General features: G+C 42.5%; 1 protein-coding gene across 1 annotated transcript in view; it reads left to right on the forward strand.

The window, feature by feature from the left end:
• The first annotated feature begins 470 nt into the window (after window positions 1-470).
• mid2 (midline 2) overlaps window positions 471-15,872 on the forward strand; it is a 92,931-nt gene continuing 77,529 nt past the window's right edge. The window contains exon 1 of the mRNA XM_080465623.1: window positions 471-488. The gene's annotated coding sequence lies outside the window, so the exon portion shown is untranslated. The remainder of the gene's footprint in view (window positions 489-15,872) is intronic.

Genomic DNA, 15,872 nt, shown 5'->3' on the forward strand with positions numbered 1-15,872 from the left:
TTTGTGGCTTTACAGTTTGCGCCCGGAGCTGCGCAGTTTAACGCACCGACGCGTCCATATGCTGGCTGTTGCGTTTTGTATTGTATGGGTAGGAGGAGCCGCTTTCCTGTGATTGTGCCTCTCGCTCTCGCTCTCTCTCGCTCTCTCTCTCTCTCTCTCTCTCTCTCTCTCTCTCTCTCTCTCTCTCTCTCTCTCTCTCTCCCTCCCCCTCTCGCCTCTTCACTTCTCTCGTTTTCCCAAAGTTGAATATCCCTCTTGCCTGGGAGCAGTCGCCAGCGGAGCTGCCTGGACGCGCCGGGCTCCTGTGGGTTTTTCTTTTTTTGCGCCGCGCCGCGCTGCGCCTTTTTGGATCAGACGCGGAGAGGAGCCCTCCTTCAGCCCCCTCCGCTCCTCCTTCACTTCCACCCCCCGTCCTGTGTTTTCTTCCGAATTTATTTCGGGCTACTTTCAAGATGTCAGAAGAAAAGAGTGTTGGGCATGTAAAGCTGGTAGGTGTCTGAAAGCCCTCCCCGGAGGTGTCTGTGTCGGTCCGAAGGAACGCACACGGGAACCGGTGGCTTCTTCTTCTTCTTCTTTTCTTTTTTTTTCTTCTTTTTTTTTTGCCACTATCCTCTGGGATTTTCTCGTGTTTGCTCTAAATCTTCCTCTTGAAAGGAGTTGAATCAAACGCGCGTGAACATGTGTGAGGTAGGCTGGCTCAAACTTGGGCAGGTTAATTCTGCTTTCACGTGCGAGGAAATCCATCCGAGAGCCATCAGACACATTTGGTTGTTTGTGGTATTATTCTAGCCAAAGACGGTAACAGTATGTCCATTTGTTGTATTGGGGAATTGTATTTTCCATTGTTTGTTTTGAAGTCGCCGGTGGAAACTGAGGCAATGTTTAGTTCCACCACCAATGTTACGCACATGATCGTTATATTCTTTTTACTGTATTATTAATTTTTGATTTTTATGTCGGCAATTTGTTCATTTGATTAATTTTTTATTTGATTGAGTAGTGCACATTGAGGATTTTACCCCCTATTGGAAACCTCATAGTATCAATCTCAGACATACTTTGAGCTGAAAAAGCAGAAGCAGCAATACTTTAAATTGTGTGAGTTTTTAATATTCAGTCGCAGAATCTTTGAAGGAACCTACACCCTGATCTGTTTGTCGCTGTGCTGCATCCTATTCATACATCATATGGCTAAATGTAGTGTGGAAATGTGCTGGTGCCCCACAATTAATGATCTGTCACAGTACTCTATTAAATCATGACGAAAGTGCACAGAGTCAGAGTGTTGAGGTGTCACCACACATCATTTGCCTGATGCGGAGCTGAAAAGCCAAACGTTGGTCCCGGCTGAGTTCTGGTGATCCTGCTGAGCTCAGCTGACTGTGGGAGAAAAAAAAAACCTGCTTGTTGTTGGGCTGCTTTGAATACCTCTGTATGCTGAGGAAAAGCCGGGTGGCGTTGGGAGAGAAGGTCAGCACTGTTGTCACGAGGTGGATGTCTGCCGTGAAAATAGTAGTTTCCTGCGTGTTATTCAGCTGTAACCTTTCCTGAAATCAACACCTCTTTGCTGAATCACAAATTCCACATTGACAGACTGCATCTCTCTCGCTCTCTCTCTCCCCGTCTCGGTCCCTGCGCCAGGAGTTTTAGCCAAACATGAGAAGTTTGCCTGAAAGTACAACTCCAATCCACCGCCCTGCGCAGCCTGTAAGCGTGCAGTGATTTTATTAGTAGTAGTTTACTCCATTCTGGTTTCCCTTGCAGCCTTGAAGCTGAGTGTCGCATGTCATTACAGTACAAGGCTCATCAGGCTGATTACACATCAGCACAGTCATGTATGCCTCTGTGGCAAGCAGGCGAGCGCAGAGTCAGAGCTCCAGGCTGCTACTTATACCTCTAAATGTCATACAGTTGCTTTCCTGGCAGTCTTTCTATCTTTAGGTTTGTTTTCCTGTGCCATCTCTCTTTCTCATCCTCCTCCTCCTCCTCCTCCCTTCCTTTCCTGTCATTCTTGATGCCTCTCGTTTTTCACCCATCTCCTTCCATTCTGCTCGCGCTTTACCTCCTAGGAGAAGTGGGTGTTGTTCCCCGTCACTGCTTCAAAGCGGATCACAAAGCTCACTGTTGTCGGCTTTACCTGCTATTAGCCTACTTTGTGTGACCTGCTGTGAAAAAAGATTTGGTCTATTTACTAAAAAAGAGCAGGTGAAAAATTCAGGCTTTGAGTTTCTTAACTGGCAGACTGAATAAAATGGGTCAGGTTATAGTAAATGTTAGGATTTTTATTTCCGATGTCAGATAACAGTCATTCCCTTCATTATATAAGCTTTGTGCTGTATTGCTGATATAACACAGTGCAGCTCAGGAGAAAGGTGACGATTAATAGAATAAGAATTAAATAATAATCTATTATTTTGGATATCTGCAGTGACAACATTATCTTCACCTTAAGAAGTGACTTTTAACACAGCTCAATAGTTTATATCACAGAAGGAAACAGAAATAGAGGTGTGATGTTAAAATACTTCTATTTGTCTTCTACCTTTGTCAGCCTTTTCTGAAAATCAGTCGAGTGGCCGATGAAGTGGTTATCAGTTTATACATTATCCTGTGCCTCTCACACATGAGGATGTCAAAAGTGCACAAACGCTACGCCTCCAATGAGACATTGTGCTCATCGCATTGGAAATGAGTGCTGTCAAACCAGTCATCCTCCAAATCCTAACTCATAACTTGATGAAGCTGCACGAAAGGTCTGAAGGGGTCACAGATGCTTTGAATATACTTACTTGCACCGGACGTCATCCCGTAGCAGGAGCAAGTGGCCGCCGGAGCCGCACGAATTCAGACGCACGCCGAGCAAAGCGGTGCATCCGGACCCCTGATGTTTATAACGCTCTGCCCTCTGCTGCGCGCCTCGCCATTTGTCACGGTGCTTCCAGCTCTCTCCAGCAAATCTAGACCACAGAAGATCAAGTAATTCTTCTTAACACTCTAAATAAATCATCTGGAGGTGCAGATGAGATTTCTTTTTTTCCAATAAAAGGATGTACTCTCAAGTTTTTAGCCTCAGCTGTCTTGTTTGTCTAAATACAGAGCTGAGAAAAGCCAAATAAGAGTTTTACGTTTCAGGTTAGGGCTTATTGTTGTTGGATGAAATGCCTTTTGGACTTTTTTCCTCTTCATTTCAGTAATAATGCCCAAGACAGTCTTTAGGATGAATACAAACGTGATGGGAGGATTACGTCTATTCATGGTCATCATTTTTGAATGCCTGCCAGCTTGTCGTATGTTGTGCAGAGAATTTGGACAAAAGCTGAAACAAAACTCAGTAGAAATCAGCAGCGACATTCACTGAAAAATGTGAGCACAGGCTGAAACAGCAGGGCCCTAACAAGCTCCTGTGTAAGACGAAGGGCTTGCCGTTCAATTGAGAATGAAAAATGGGGCCTATTCTCAAGATGAAACTCGTTTGTTATAATGGTTTGATATGCTTGGGAAGCTATTTACTATTGGCCACTTATTCTTTTACAGCAGGTGGATTTCTTCATATTATTTATATTGATTGAACAAAAGAGCAGATCAATCTTTTGTACCTTGCAAGTGCGCCTAGTTTTAGTTGCATTGAGCACAATAAAGGTGAAATCAGGCATAAAATGCGCCCGTGAAGGTGGGGGTAATTAGTTCTGAAAAGTCGAGCGTCTGAATGAAAGTAACAGATTGCCAGGTCTGACTGGGGATCATTCATTAGAAGAAATGGTCTCCGTGTGGTATGGCGTTGATCAAGGGAACGAATGTGAGAGTCGAGGCAAACATAGCATGGATGGATGTGTGGTGTGACAGATTGCCTCCTGTTTTTGTCTCCAGACTCTTTTGATCTCTTCATTGCTCTGAATGCAATGAAGGTCCCTGCCAACAGAGGCATAGCTTGTCTCGCAGATGTACTCGCGCTGAATGTCGATCAGGAGACAGGACTCATGCGCGGCACCCCATTGCTTGACTTTCTCCTCCTGGCTAAAAACACCGTTTATGTGCTGTTTTGCTTGTGCTGGTTGGGCATTAAGCTTGCCTGTCTGTGTGTCTGTGTGTGTGTGTGTGTGTGCCGGTGCCACGGCGAGAGCTCCACTGTGTTGTTGTAAATGTAAGCATCTCCAGCAGCGGAGAACATCCTCTTTAGTGCGATGCTCCTTTCAGGGAAAAGCGACTATCTGAAACGCTGTTCGGGTACAGTGCTTTTAAAACAAAATGAAACCAGCTATTAAGAAAGCTGCTTTCTTTGTCCCACAGGTCGGGTACAGTTGTGTGACGCTGCTGCAATATGTGCTGGAAAGATGCTCTTGGTTGTTTATGCTGCAGGTCGGTACTCCGCTCCACTGTCTATAATATTACCGACTGTGGCGTGGCAAGGATCGATAGATGCTGTTTTGGGTTTGAGGTGAATTACTTTTCATTTAATTTAGTCAGTATTTAACCACTCAGAGCTGCAGTGCTGCTGTTTGCTGTCGAGTTCAGCCTACAGCTATTTCTCTCAAGAGAGATCATCCTCTGAGGGCGTCAACCAAACAAATAAACTGGGCTTTCAAGTTTTTAGAACAAATTTGTAACAAGTTTACAAAGCACTCACCCAAATATTGTTGAAATTTCTAATTTGCAGACTTTTTGAAAGTATTTTAAAGGTAATTCTATCAAAGACTTACAGATTAATAGCATTATGTGCCATTTATTTGTGATACATTTTGTCATAAAACTGTAAAACAAAGCAAAACTGTACATATTTCAAAGCAGTGATTCTCAACAACCCAAAAGTGGGTCACTGGGTCATTTTTAGGGGGTTGTGGGGTTTTGCCTGGGCAATATGTTAAAATAAAAATCAATGTAACGTTGTCTATTCAAGCTCTTTACCAGTAGGTGGATTTAAGTTTTTTTAATATGCTAATCATGTATAGTGTACATGTACATGATATATGATTTTTATTATATTGAAAAACCAAACAAGACAAAATATTTGCGTTTAGTGCAACGAGGTGTTGGAATCAAAACTGAAATCACATGTCGGCCTACAGTTTTAAACTGTTTTGTTCGAAATTAAACAAACAAACTCCATCTCAGTAAAGATTTTATTACACATTGGTGCATTATAACACAGTTAAGGTGGTAAAAAAAGCGAAGTTACTGAAGAGAAGAGGTTTGACTTAAAATAAAATACAGTTAATTGATCGTAAAAATTAATATTTCCCTCTCTGAATCCTCTACTCATGAGTCGTTTACCATGGAGCTTGTTTTTGTGTTGGCATACTTTTAGATTCAACTGTTACAGGTTGAAAGGTTGAATATTTCTCTTGATTTTAGTCGTGGCTCTACATTGAGGGGTACTTGTGGGTCCCAAAGCAAGACCAGTCGAAGACTACTGATTTACAGCTTGTAAATGTGTCATAAATTGCATATATTTCTCTCTTGTTTGTTGTAAAACCTTGTTGACACGTCTCATACACTATTCAGACCTACAGCACTAAAATGTAATGTGTTATTTGCAACAAGGGTTGCCGAGCATGCCCCAAATGTGTCTATTTGTCACTTTTATGGGCATTAAATATGGTGTCATCATTTTTCATATTTAAATAGGCAGATAAAAACACCAATCATGTGACCTTGTGCTCAAAGTGGGAGCATGGTCGACTTTTCCCCCCAGAAAAAGGGCAAAACGCTCCAATGGTCATTTCAGTGAATGATGGTGTTTATGCGCTGACTGCTCTGCTTCGTCAGTGGTTACACAAATTCTAAAGATCCTACACAAGCAGCCTCTATCAGGCCATTGACTTCTGTCCTCTGGTGGACATGCTGACCACGGCCATCTTTCTTTATTGCTTTAGAGCTACTCAACTTATTCCTGTTGTGTTTAAAGGAGGATCTCCTGGGGTTTCCCACGCTATGCCATGTGTTCCCAGAATACTGGTGAAACTTTTGATGGAGTGGCAGTTCTGAATGCAATTTAGGAAAACCTCGAGCCATTGCAATCTATTGAACAAATTCCATGCGTATAACAAACTATAGATGGGATCCTGGCCTGAACTCCGTCTGAGGGACTCCCTCCTCGGTCGAGCAGCAGCAGCTGAGCTGAGGAGCTGGCCAACCTTCAGCCCCGCCAGTTAACGGCCAGCTGTCTGTGTGCACTCCTACCATGATGCACACTTCCCATGATCTCACCTGCTGGCACCAGGAGACAGAGATCAGGTCCAGCTCTGATGTCATGCTGTCCACCTCAGAAGCCTCTCTCTGTTGGGCAGAGCGCACCACACCCCCTCCCGGCAGGAAGCCGGAGACATGGAGCTTTGTGGACGTGTGCGGTTCTCCTCAGCGAGTGGCGCTGGGAGTGGTTTGACCTGCTGGATGGGCACTTTCTAGGTTAGGCAGTGATTTTCATTTTGAATAAATTATCTACTTATATTACAGAAGTTCTCAAGTTTGCATAACATCAAAATAGCATGAAGTTGTGACCTTGTTTTTTTTTTTTTTGTATATTTATATATTGCTGTATTAGAAGGATTGGAATTTTTTTTCCCTTGGCCATTCAGCAAGAGGTGTGTTGCCTGTTGAAGGGAACATCTCTACTCACCGGTACGAGCCAGGATGCTGGTGCGGTGATAAAAATAGAGGGATTGAGTGTGGAAAATCCAGGCAGGGAGAGAGAATTAACTATAAAGGGACACATCGAGAGGGTGGGTGTAAACAGGAAGAAGCATGAAAAAAGATTTTTGAGCTTCAAGGATATTTGGAGAAACCTGGAGAGAGTTAATAGCTACACAGATCAGAGGGCAAAGACAACAAGTTACGCAGGGAGGGGAGGGGGGGGGGGGGGGCTCCCCCATCTGACTCATGCCCTCTTTCACAGATATACTCCTTTACTTCATGCACTCTTCCTCACCCAGCCGGCAATCTTTGATAAACGTTTTTTCTTCCCGTGCTTGTTGATAAGACAGTGATCAATTACCGCTCTGATTTTTCTCACAAGGCTTTCCACAAAGCATCGATGAACTGTCACTGCCTCCAGGACGTTATATTTTAACACTGTTAGTGGCTTAAAATAAGAATCATTTTATCCAGACTGATTTGAGTCGGAGTCCTTGTGAACCTGCTTCCAGCAAAAAGCCCTTTGACTCGTTTCTTTTGTCACTCTCCAGGCCATCAGTTCAGCTCAATATTGATATAGCAGTAGGCATTGTTAACCTTCACAATTATTCTCTTTGGTTTTTGCAGTGCCCCGGGGACCGGCTATTTTTAAAATGCCGGCAGTGCTGAGCAGCTATTGTTTAACTAACAACGTATTGATTTGTGTCAGCTTTGGTGGTGAGGTTGCAGCTTGGAGGGGAAAAGGCTTTTTGTTTTCACAAACACATTATTCAGAATATTTTAGAGAGTGTGTGAGAAGCAGTTCTTTGTAAATGGACCCTTTTTACGAGACTTTCGCATCAGAATATTTACATTCCGGCTCACATAGCTTTGCTTTCATCCAATTTATGTTAATTGAACCATTTTTATTTACGTATGTTGTTACAGAAAATGCACTTGGGTGTTGTCAATTACCACCACTTTGTAAATGTGAAAAAATAAATACAAATAACTGGTACTTCTCAAGTATCTCGTACAAATAATCATCACGTAGCATTTTAGAAGTTTACATCTTTGTCAGTTAAATTGCTACTTAGGTTTAGAGAGACTTTCCCACAATGAAAATAAGTTGGCAACAATTATATTGCATGTCACTGCGAGGTCGTTGTTGCCACAGCTGTGATCAGTCGGCTCAAATGTTCCTTTTAACAGTTGTGTTATGATTTTCACACCAGCGACCTGCAACATATTTCACATCAATATTTCACAAAAGGTGAGAAAATTCCATCATGGCTGCCTGAGCTCCCTCATTGTGCTGTGAAATGCATGGGTTTTTTTTTCTCGACTGTGAAAATAAGGTTTTCCATCTTGAGAAGGAACAAATGGTTATTTATTGTAGGTATGTACAGCTAATTGAACAAACAGCACTATGAGCTGCTGACATTTGAATACACGGAGCACGCTGGGCTGATCAAACTGCAGTCAGAGAAAACAATAGCTTACCCCACCACCCCCCACCGCCATTCAAGGAAATGCCAAACATTACAGAGTTGTATAAATAGAAGGTTTGTGCTTTGTAGGTGGAGATAGAGGACAGGAACCCCCTCCCTGGGGTCACATTGATGACGAGGTCTCCCACCTCTTTATGACTTTGTTGCTCTCTCGGTTTTTCTCTCATGGGTGATCTATTTTTGTCCTGATTTCGCTTGACCTCCTTGTGGTTCCAACCTCCCCCCCATCTCTTTTGAAATACTTCCATATTTTTTCTTTATCTCTCTATCTCTTCTTCTCTCTTGACGCTCAGACACCATGAATTACTGGGCCGCCCACTGACACTTCACAAACACCTCCTGCTTTATTAATGGTATCTTCTGCTGCAGTGGAAGAGGCAAATGGCTGTTCAGGATGTATTATGTTGGGGTGGGGTGGGGTGCACGGACTTTAACCCAAGGTGAATCCTGTACTTAAAGCAAGAAAGCTGATGTTTAATGGCTTTTGCTCACAGTTCACTGCAGTCCAGTTTTAATCCCTCTGTATCCGCGTACATGCAGCCCATGTTTCATCTGGGCGCACGACTTGCTGCACATGGTGTGGAAGTAAGACTTTCCACCAAGGGAGCATATATCGGGATGGAAAATCCATCTTTAAGATATGAAATCATCGATTTCATTTTCTCATTAAACACTTTTTTTTTTTCTCCTCCACCTCCACTAAGAGTGGGGGAAAGAGGAAGACGGAGTCATCCCGAAACGAGGTTAGTTGCTTCGTCTGCATGTAATGGGGTTACGGATGATTCAGCCGAGACAACTCCAACAAGTCTTTCATCAGTACTATCTTTTGTATCAAGCGTATAAATGTATTTCCCTTGGCTGGCAGGCGGCACAGACAGTTTGGAAGATGTTACCCCGGCTGCCGGTGTAGGCAGATTTGGGGAAACAGCATGTACGTGAGGTAACACATACACGGGAACACACACACACACACACTTTCACCACCAAGACATCTTCTGTTTGGCTCTATGTCTTCCTTTATCTCAGTCTTATCGCTGCACACAGGCACAATCTGCAGACGCAAGGGCATGCTTTTTATCTTCCTGAAAAATTTGGGACTTTATCTTGCAAAATGACTGCGGTGATAAGGATAAAAGCCCCACGTCCTTTATTTTTCAAGCAGACGATTCCATGTTGTTGATTATTATTATTATTATTGTTTTTATCTTAATAAGGCTAGCTGTCATGCCAGCAGTCATTGTGCACTAAAACCACAGAATCGAACTGGCTGTTCAACATCTCTAGAATCGATAAACCAGGCATGGATAACAGCATTTACTAATACTGTTTGGCAAGCAATTGATAAAATGGCTGACGCCTTATGGATCATTTGCCTTGCTCATTTGGAAAACAAAGACTATGCATTTAAAGTTGTCAGCTGTTTTTCACCATGGGAAAACTTTTCACCAATACATCATCTATCCTCATACACAGGGCCATTGTTTTCTTGACAGCCTTTCCAGGCTCATATAGGTGTACAGGGGCAGAGTATGCAATTTCCCGCTGAAAAGATCCTCTTTTTGGAAGCTCAGAGTGCCATTTGCGGGCTATGTAGATTGCTTTTTCACACGTTGTGGGGTAGATTTGCATATTTATAGAAAATTCTAGTAAAAGGTAAGCCATTAACTTGGTACATGCTCTTGTGCACTTCTATATACACACAGAGGGTGGGATGAAAATATAGAAAAATTGAGGCTGAATTGATGTCAAGTGTCAGTAAAAAGCAAGTTTTGTTATCTGAATGGAATAACAGCAGATTTCTCAAGTTCTGCAGAGTGTGCTTTTTCGTTCGCTTGTCTTACAGTCAGTTTAGTTTCACGAGTGCATGCAGGGGAATTGTTATTCCTGCAGGTATACTGTGGAATCATGTGGAGGTTAGTCACAGGGAATTAAAACAGAATTCCTTGTCTGAGATTGTGTACAATTTTGATCTGACTTTCAATATGTTACTCAGCCTTATGAAGGTGAAAACGTCATTATTATTATTCTATTTCTCAATATAGAGGAGAAGTTTAGACAGGAATTGCTTTGCATTTGCCACTTTTCCCATTACAAGTCTGGCAGGCCTGAGTGTCAGGGTCGCTAGTTTGCACCTAAAAGTCTTAGCACTGGGTTTTAAGCCGGGCTACTAATTATAGTTTTGCTTCTTTTGGCTGTTTAGCAGTACTGCTGTTACCCCCCCCCCCCCCCCCCCCCCCCTCCATACTTCGCCTCCCCCAGCATTCTCAGTCACGTCTAAATATCTAATAAGCTGTTCTGCCAACTTTTGATCCTGGGTTTGTTCTCACCTGAGCAAATGCACATGAATAATGGAGCCAGCGTGAAGTGAGGCAGGGGCATAGCAGCTACAGCATTGTGTTGAGGCCTGATAAGACTCTCCACCACAGCGACGGAGCCTCAGAGAGCTGATGAGACGACGTCTGGCAGTATTAACTTTATTACCCGCAGGCTGCCGTGCTGTAACAGGCGGAAGTATTAAGTAGGGGGTAAAGGAGAGGAGGTGTGTTCTTTTCACTGTCACCGCTCTGTGAAAATCTCATTTTAGTCCGCTTTCATGTGAAAAGGTATTAAACCAATTAGCAAGTCTTGCTTGACCTTACACTCGACAAAAATTGATTGTCTCATTTATTTTCCATGTCTTGCATCATCAAGTGTCCTTCACACAATGGAGCCATCAGCAGTACTGCTGTTATACAGAAAAAAAAACACTGTAAACTAACCCTAAGACTTTATGTACGTTCACTCAGTCATTGTTTTTTCTTTATAAAGAAAGTACATAAAAATAGGATAGAACGTGATAGAGTACTGTGATAATCATGTAAAAGGAAGCAAATACGTCAGTGACTTCACCAACTCTATGTTAATGGGATTTCTGCAGAATTCCTTGCACTGCTATAGGTTATATGATAATTGGTGTTTCTACGAGATGAAGTGAGGCAAAGCAAGGGGAACTTGTCCCGGGAGTCCCGGGCCACGCTCCCCCCATCGAGTGCAAACGCGGGTTAACCAGGAAGTGTGAACGCTAACTGGTGCAATGAGACCCAGTCTGCTGACTCAGACAAACTCAATTAAAGGGGTTGAAAAATGCAAGCTGACCCTGAAGTCTATCCGAAGGTGTTACTGTTGAATAGATCAAGTGACAGAACTTCATTATTATTAATGTGAATTGTGACAAGAATTCACATTTATTTAATGTGGTTTGTTAAGGTGCGGAATTTGTGCAAAAATCCAGATCATCAGCAGGAAATCTAAAAAAGGTGATGTGGAGTTATATAAATGTAATAGTGGCGGTCTCCGGTGTACCTGTGAAGAGGATAGACTTATGCCAATCTGCTGAACTGTGCTGGATGTGGAATGGAAACTGCAGCTTGGCTGCATTAGTGTTTATGTTCTATGAATAGGAAGCATATATTGGATGAAACCATCCTACACTGAGGTCTGCTGCTAAAATAGAGGGAGGAGGAGTAGAGAGGAAGAAATGAGTAAGTCAAAGTGGGAAGAAGAGCAAGAGTTGAGGAAGATGAGATGAAAATGCGAAGGAAAACAGTCCAGTGACCAGAGGAACCCTGATGAGTTTTGAATGTACAAGAAGGCGAACCTTATCCCGGGAGACAGCTCCATGTGCGGCTTGACCTCGCTTATATAATCCTATGTCGGCTTTTTGGTGTGTTATGAATTACTGGCTGGTCCGTCCCCCACTTAAATGCTGTCCAGTTTCCTCTCGGCAAAACCACAGTGTTTCTCTAGTTTCTCTTGTTGTCTGGCAAAACTCAGCATTGCCCGTTCCTGACATGCGTCTAATGCTTGTGGGTATATTATACCCCGATTGCTAAAATTAATTGCCCTCCAAAATGTCAACATTTCAATCCACTAAGTCTGCTGCATTCCACTGATTCCATTCAAACAAAGTCTTGTTTCTCTGTAGTTTGAATACTCGGCTGAGGTGATTAGACTAAATGCCAAGGAAAGGGCTCGAGAGTTATGTTTGCTAACACTGCTGCTAATGAAAGCGCTCATAGAGCCGTACTTTGTCAGGCAGTTTTTTTATTACTCATTTTAATGCGCGCAGCCTTAATGGGGCTCTGTACCGTCAGTGAAACACGTGAAGGTTTGTGATTTAATGTCCCACAAACAAGTCAGCTTTTCTATGTGGAGGCATGCGGGGTTGGCTCCAGGTCGATTTGGTTACCTCATGAAGTCATGAATGGAAGATCTTTGTTTCGGTGGGAAATTCAGTCTTGAGAGCCAAAAAGAGAGAAATCAAATCTTCTCCATTTTTTTTCCATAATTTTCTCCCCGGGCAGTTTTATTTAATTGGTAATGTTTTATTGTTGAACAAGAAAGCAGACGGAGCCTTTCGTTCATCATTAGCATCTTTAACCTTTTGCGCGGATGGCGGCTTCAGTGAAATTTGCGCTGCGTTACAGCAGGTCCAGAGCAGATCGAGGTCACACACACACACACACACACACACACACACACACACACACACACACACACACACACACGTGCGACAGGCCGGACCTGTCAGTTTAATAACGTGTGTCTTCATTTAGCTCTGGCCTCAGTGGCAAATCAGCCAAACAGAAACAGAAATGGATTGATTCATATTATCTAATGTCCATTGTAATACCAGTCAAGCTAAACTGGCATCTCTCAGTGTTAGTGTTTCTAGTTTTTTCTCATAAACACCAATAAACATATTTTCCAAGATATCTAAACATTTATATAATAAAAGTACTGTGATGTGATTTTATTTATTTTTTTGTCTTATTGCTCTCTCATGAAATATGAGTTCAGTTCAGATATAGGTTGAGATCTCTGTGTGATGTAATCTTTTAAAGTTAAATCATCAAAGGAAAATCACTTCACCATTTTCAGAACATATTCAGCCCGTATGTCTACAGAGTAACGGCTCACTTTTGTTCCATTCACACTTTTTATACAGATCGCACTTGACTTCAATTTTTTATTTAATTTTTTTGTTTGTTTGTGACAACTGATAGCATTGTTATCCAGAAACGGAAGAAAACATTTATTTGTTTAATTTTTTTTTTGTTTTGCCCTCGTGCTAAAGTCCCACAGGGATAAACATGAAAGTGTCGCGGGATTTATTTTCCTAAGCCCCTGCTGAAGGAAGATCACCAAACCCGTGGCGCTGTCGTATGTGTCTCCTTGCTCTCTGGAGCCTTTTAAACCCTCAACCATGTGATTTTCTGCTCCTCTTCCTTCACCACGATAAGCCTGTGATTGACAGCCTCTGGCAAGATGGATAGATTTAAGGTGCATACCGACGGGAGGTGGGAGTGCAGATTGAGGAATTGTGTGGGGGATTGTGGGCTGCTGGGTGGTACATACTGTCAATCCTACCATAAAAGTAAGGATTCACTGCAGATTGTCACTGCCCTGATACACAGCCAGTTGCCGCTAATGACGACAGCTGGTACTGGAGTGCTGGGCAACGGCTCAGAGTGCCGCTCACTGCGTATGTTTGGGCGCATACATTATTGGCATGTCTTTTGTGGAAATGCATTAACTTGTGGTGACTACCTGTACGAGCCACCTCGAACTGGAGTGTAGAATTTTTTTCTACAACTAATCTTTTATTCTGCTCCCCTCAAGAGGGAACAGGTCTGTTTGATAAATGTCTAACATCTGTGTCTGTTTGAACCTCTCTCCGTGTCTTTTGAAGCCAGACGCTTTCATAACTCATGTCCAGTCAGCGTGAGCACGTTCTCACCAGTTTCAAGTCGTCCCTACGATTGAAAATAAATAAATAAAGAAGAACTCGTCATTAACGTGCTTTCTGAATTTGATTGGTTTTGGATTTGAATATCTCATTATTTGGAATTACTGTGCCTTCATGGAAGTGACAGATATTGAGCATTTCAATAATTGCTGATAATGATATTTTGAGGAATAAATGGATCCTGCTTGTTCTTTCAGTTTTAAAGAGACGTTTGTTCCTGACAGTGATTATTGAAATTACTATTTTGAAATTGTAGTTTATAGTTGCCCTGCCTTACCTTCAACAGCAATGCAACCCAGTTTAATTACAATTTGACATTTTCCATCTAATACCAAGAAGTAAGAATTATGGATTAAAACATATATATATATATATATATATATATATATATATATATATATATTTGTTCATTATTCATTCCAATTCACTTCACTATACCAAGCACAATTTGTAGTGATAATTATCTCTACGTACCAAAATTAGGCTGTTTGCTTCGGACAATATTCTTTTGAAGTATTACAGTACTGTGACAGGTGCAGTGGGACTATACTTGTGTCTTCAGCCCACAGGGTCCTGGATGGTGATGTGTTTCCACTGTTTTCGCTTCATCCCCACACTGTCAAGTGTCCATTAAGATCGTTTTGGTTTTGCAGCTGTGCAACAACAAGTCAGGAGGGAGCAATTTGGTTTTTACCATTAGATTGTTTATACAGGGATAATCATCTTTGTCCCTCTGATGTTGCGTCTCCGCACTGATGCGCGCTCCAACAAAGTGAATTCACGCGCACGCAACACTCCACTCAGCGGACTCTGCTTTTTAAATAAACACATGCTTTCATTGTTTGAAGACGCGCAAGATTGCGAGCTGGCAGAAAGTGTGGCAGCAGTGTTTTCTATTTAGGGACGTTTCCCCAAGGTCATGTCTAATACATTGTTAGTTAAACTCATTACAACTGCTGCCACAATTAATCGACCTGTTGAACCGGCATTCGCATAAACGCCAGATCGATATGGAGTCATAAACAAACGCAACTGCTGTGCAAAGGTAAAACATAATCCGATACAATTTTTTGTGTCTGAATTGTTCGGGGAAATGTGGACTTATAGAAAATGATTTGTCTGGATTCTTCAGACAGACCAATGAAATGTCAGTCATCTTTTTTCATCTGCTTTGCTTTGGGTCTGACTAAAGTCTGGCGTCAGTGTGTGTGTGTGTGTGTGTGTGTGTGTGTGTGTGTGTGTGTGTGTGTGTGTGTGTGTGTGTGTGTGTGTGTGTGTGTGTGTGTGTGTGTGTGTGTGTGTGTGTGTGTGTGTGTGTGTGTGTGTGTGTGTGTGTGTGTGTGTGTGTGTGTGTGTGTGTGTGTGTGTGTGTGTGTGTGTGTGTGTGTGTGTGTGTGTGTGTGTGTGTGTGTGTGTGTGTTTGCTGTTGTGTGTTTTCTCCCAGCGCTGGCTCAAACTGTTCCCCTTCCAGATGGGGCACTTCACCTTAACAGGAATGGCAGATGATATGAGACATAAAGAGTTTGTGCTTGTAAAATGGAAAGCTCAGGCTGTGTGTGCTCGTGTGCTCGTGTGTGTGTGTGTGTGTGTATCAGTGTGTCAGTGCAGACCTGCTGGCCTGCAGACCCAACGCCTTTACCATGAAGCTCACGAGTGAATCCCTAAGTGGCTCCCATCATAGCCTGCATTGTTTCCCCAGAGTGACACTGCTAAAGCTTAATGGGGCTGTTGATGGTGTGTTAAAGCTTGGTGTTAATTATAACACCACGCTCTGTTAAACACAGTCACATTAACATCAGCAGAAGCAGCAGTTGAGCTCCGTCCTAGGGAGCAAAGTGGGACTGCTAATTCACTCAATGCTGGAATTGGACATTATTTATTTAAAAACTGCATGTTGTTCTGAGTTTTTCCTAGTCTGGTACATTCAGTCAAAAAGTTGTATGGTATACAGATTTTTGAGAAATTCA

Source organism: Lipophrys pholis (genome assembly GCF_963383615.2).
Source record: "Lipophrys pholis genome assembly, chromosome: 6".
NCBI classification, from domain to species: Eukaryota; Metazoa; Chordata; class Actinopteri; order Blenniiformes; family Blenniidae; genus Lipophrys; species Lipophrys pholis.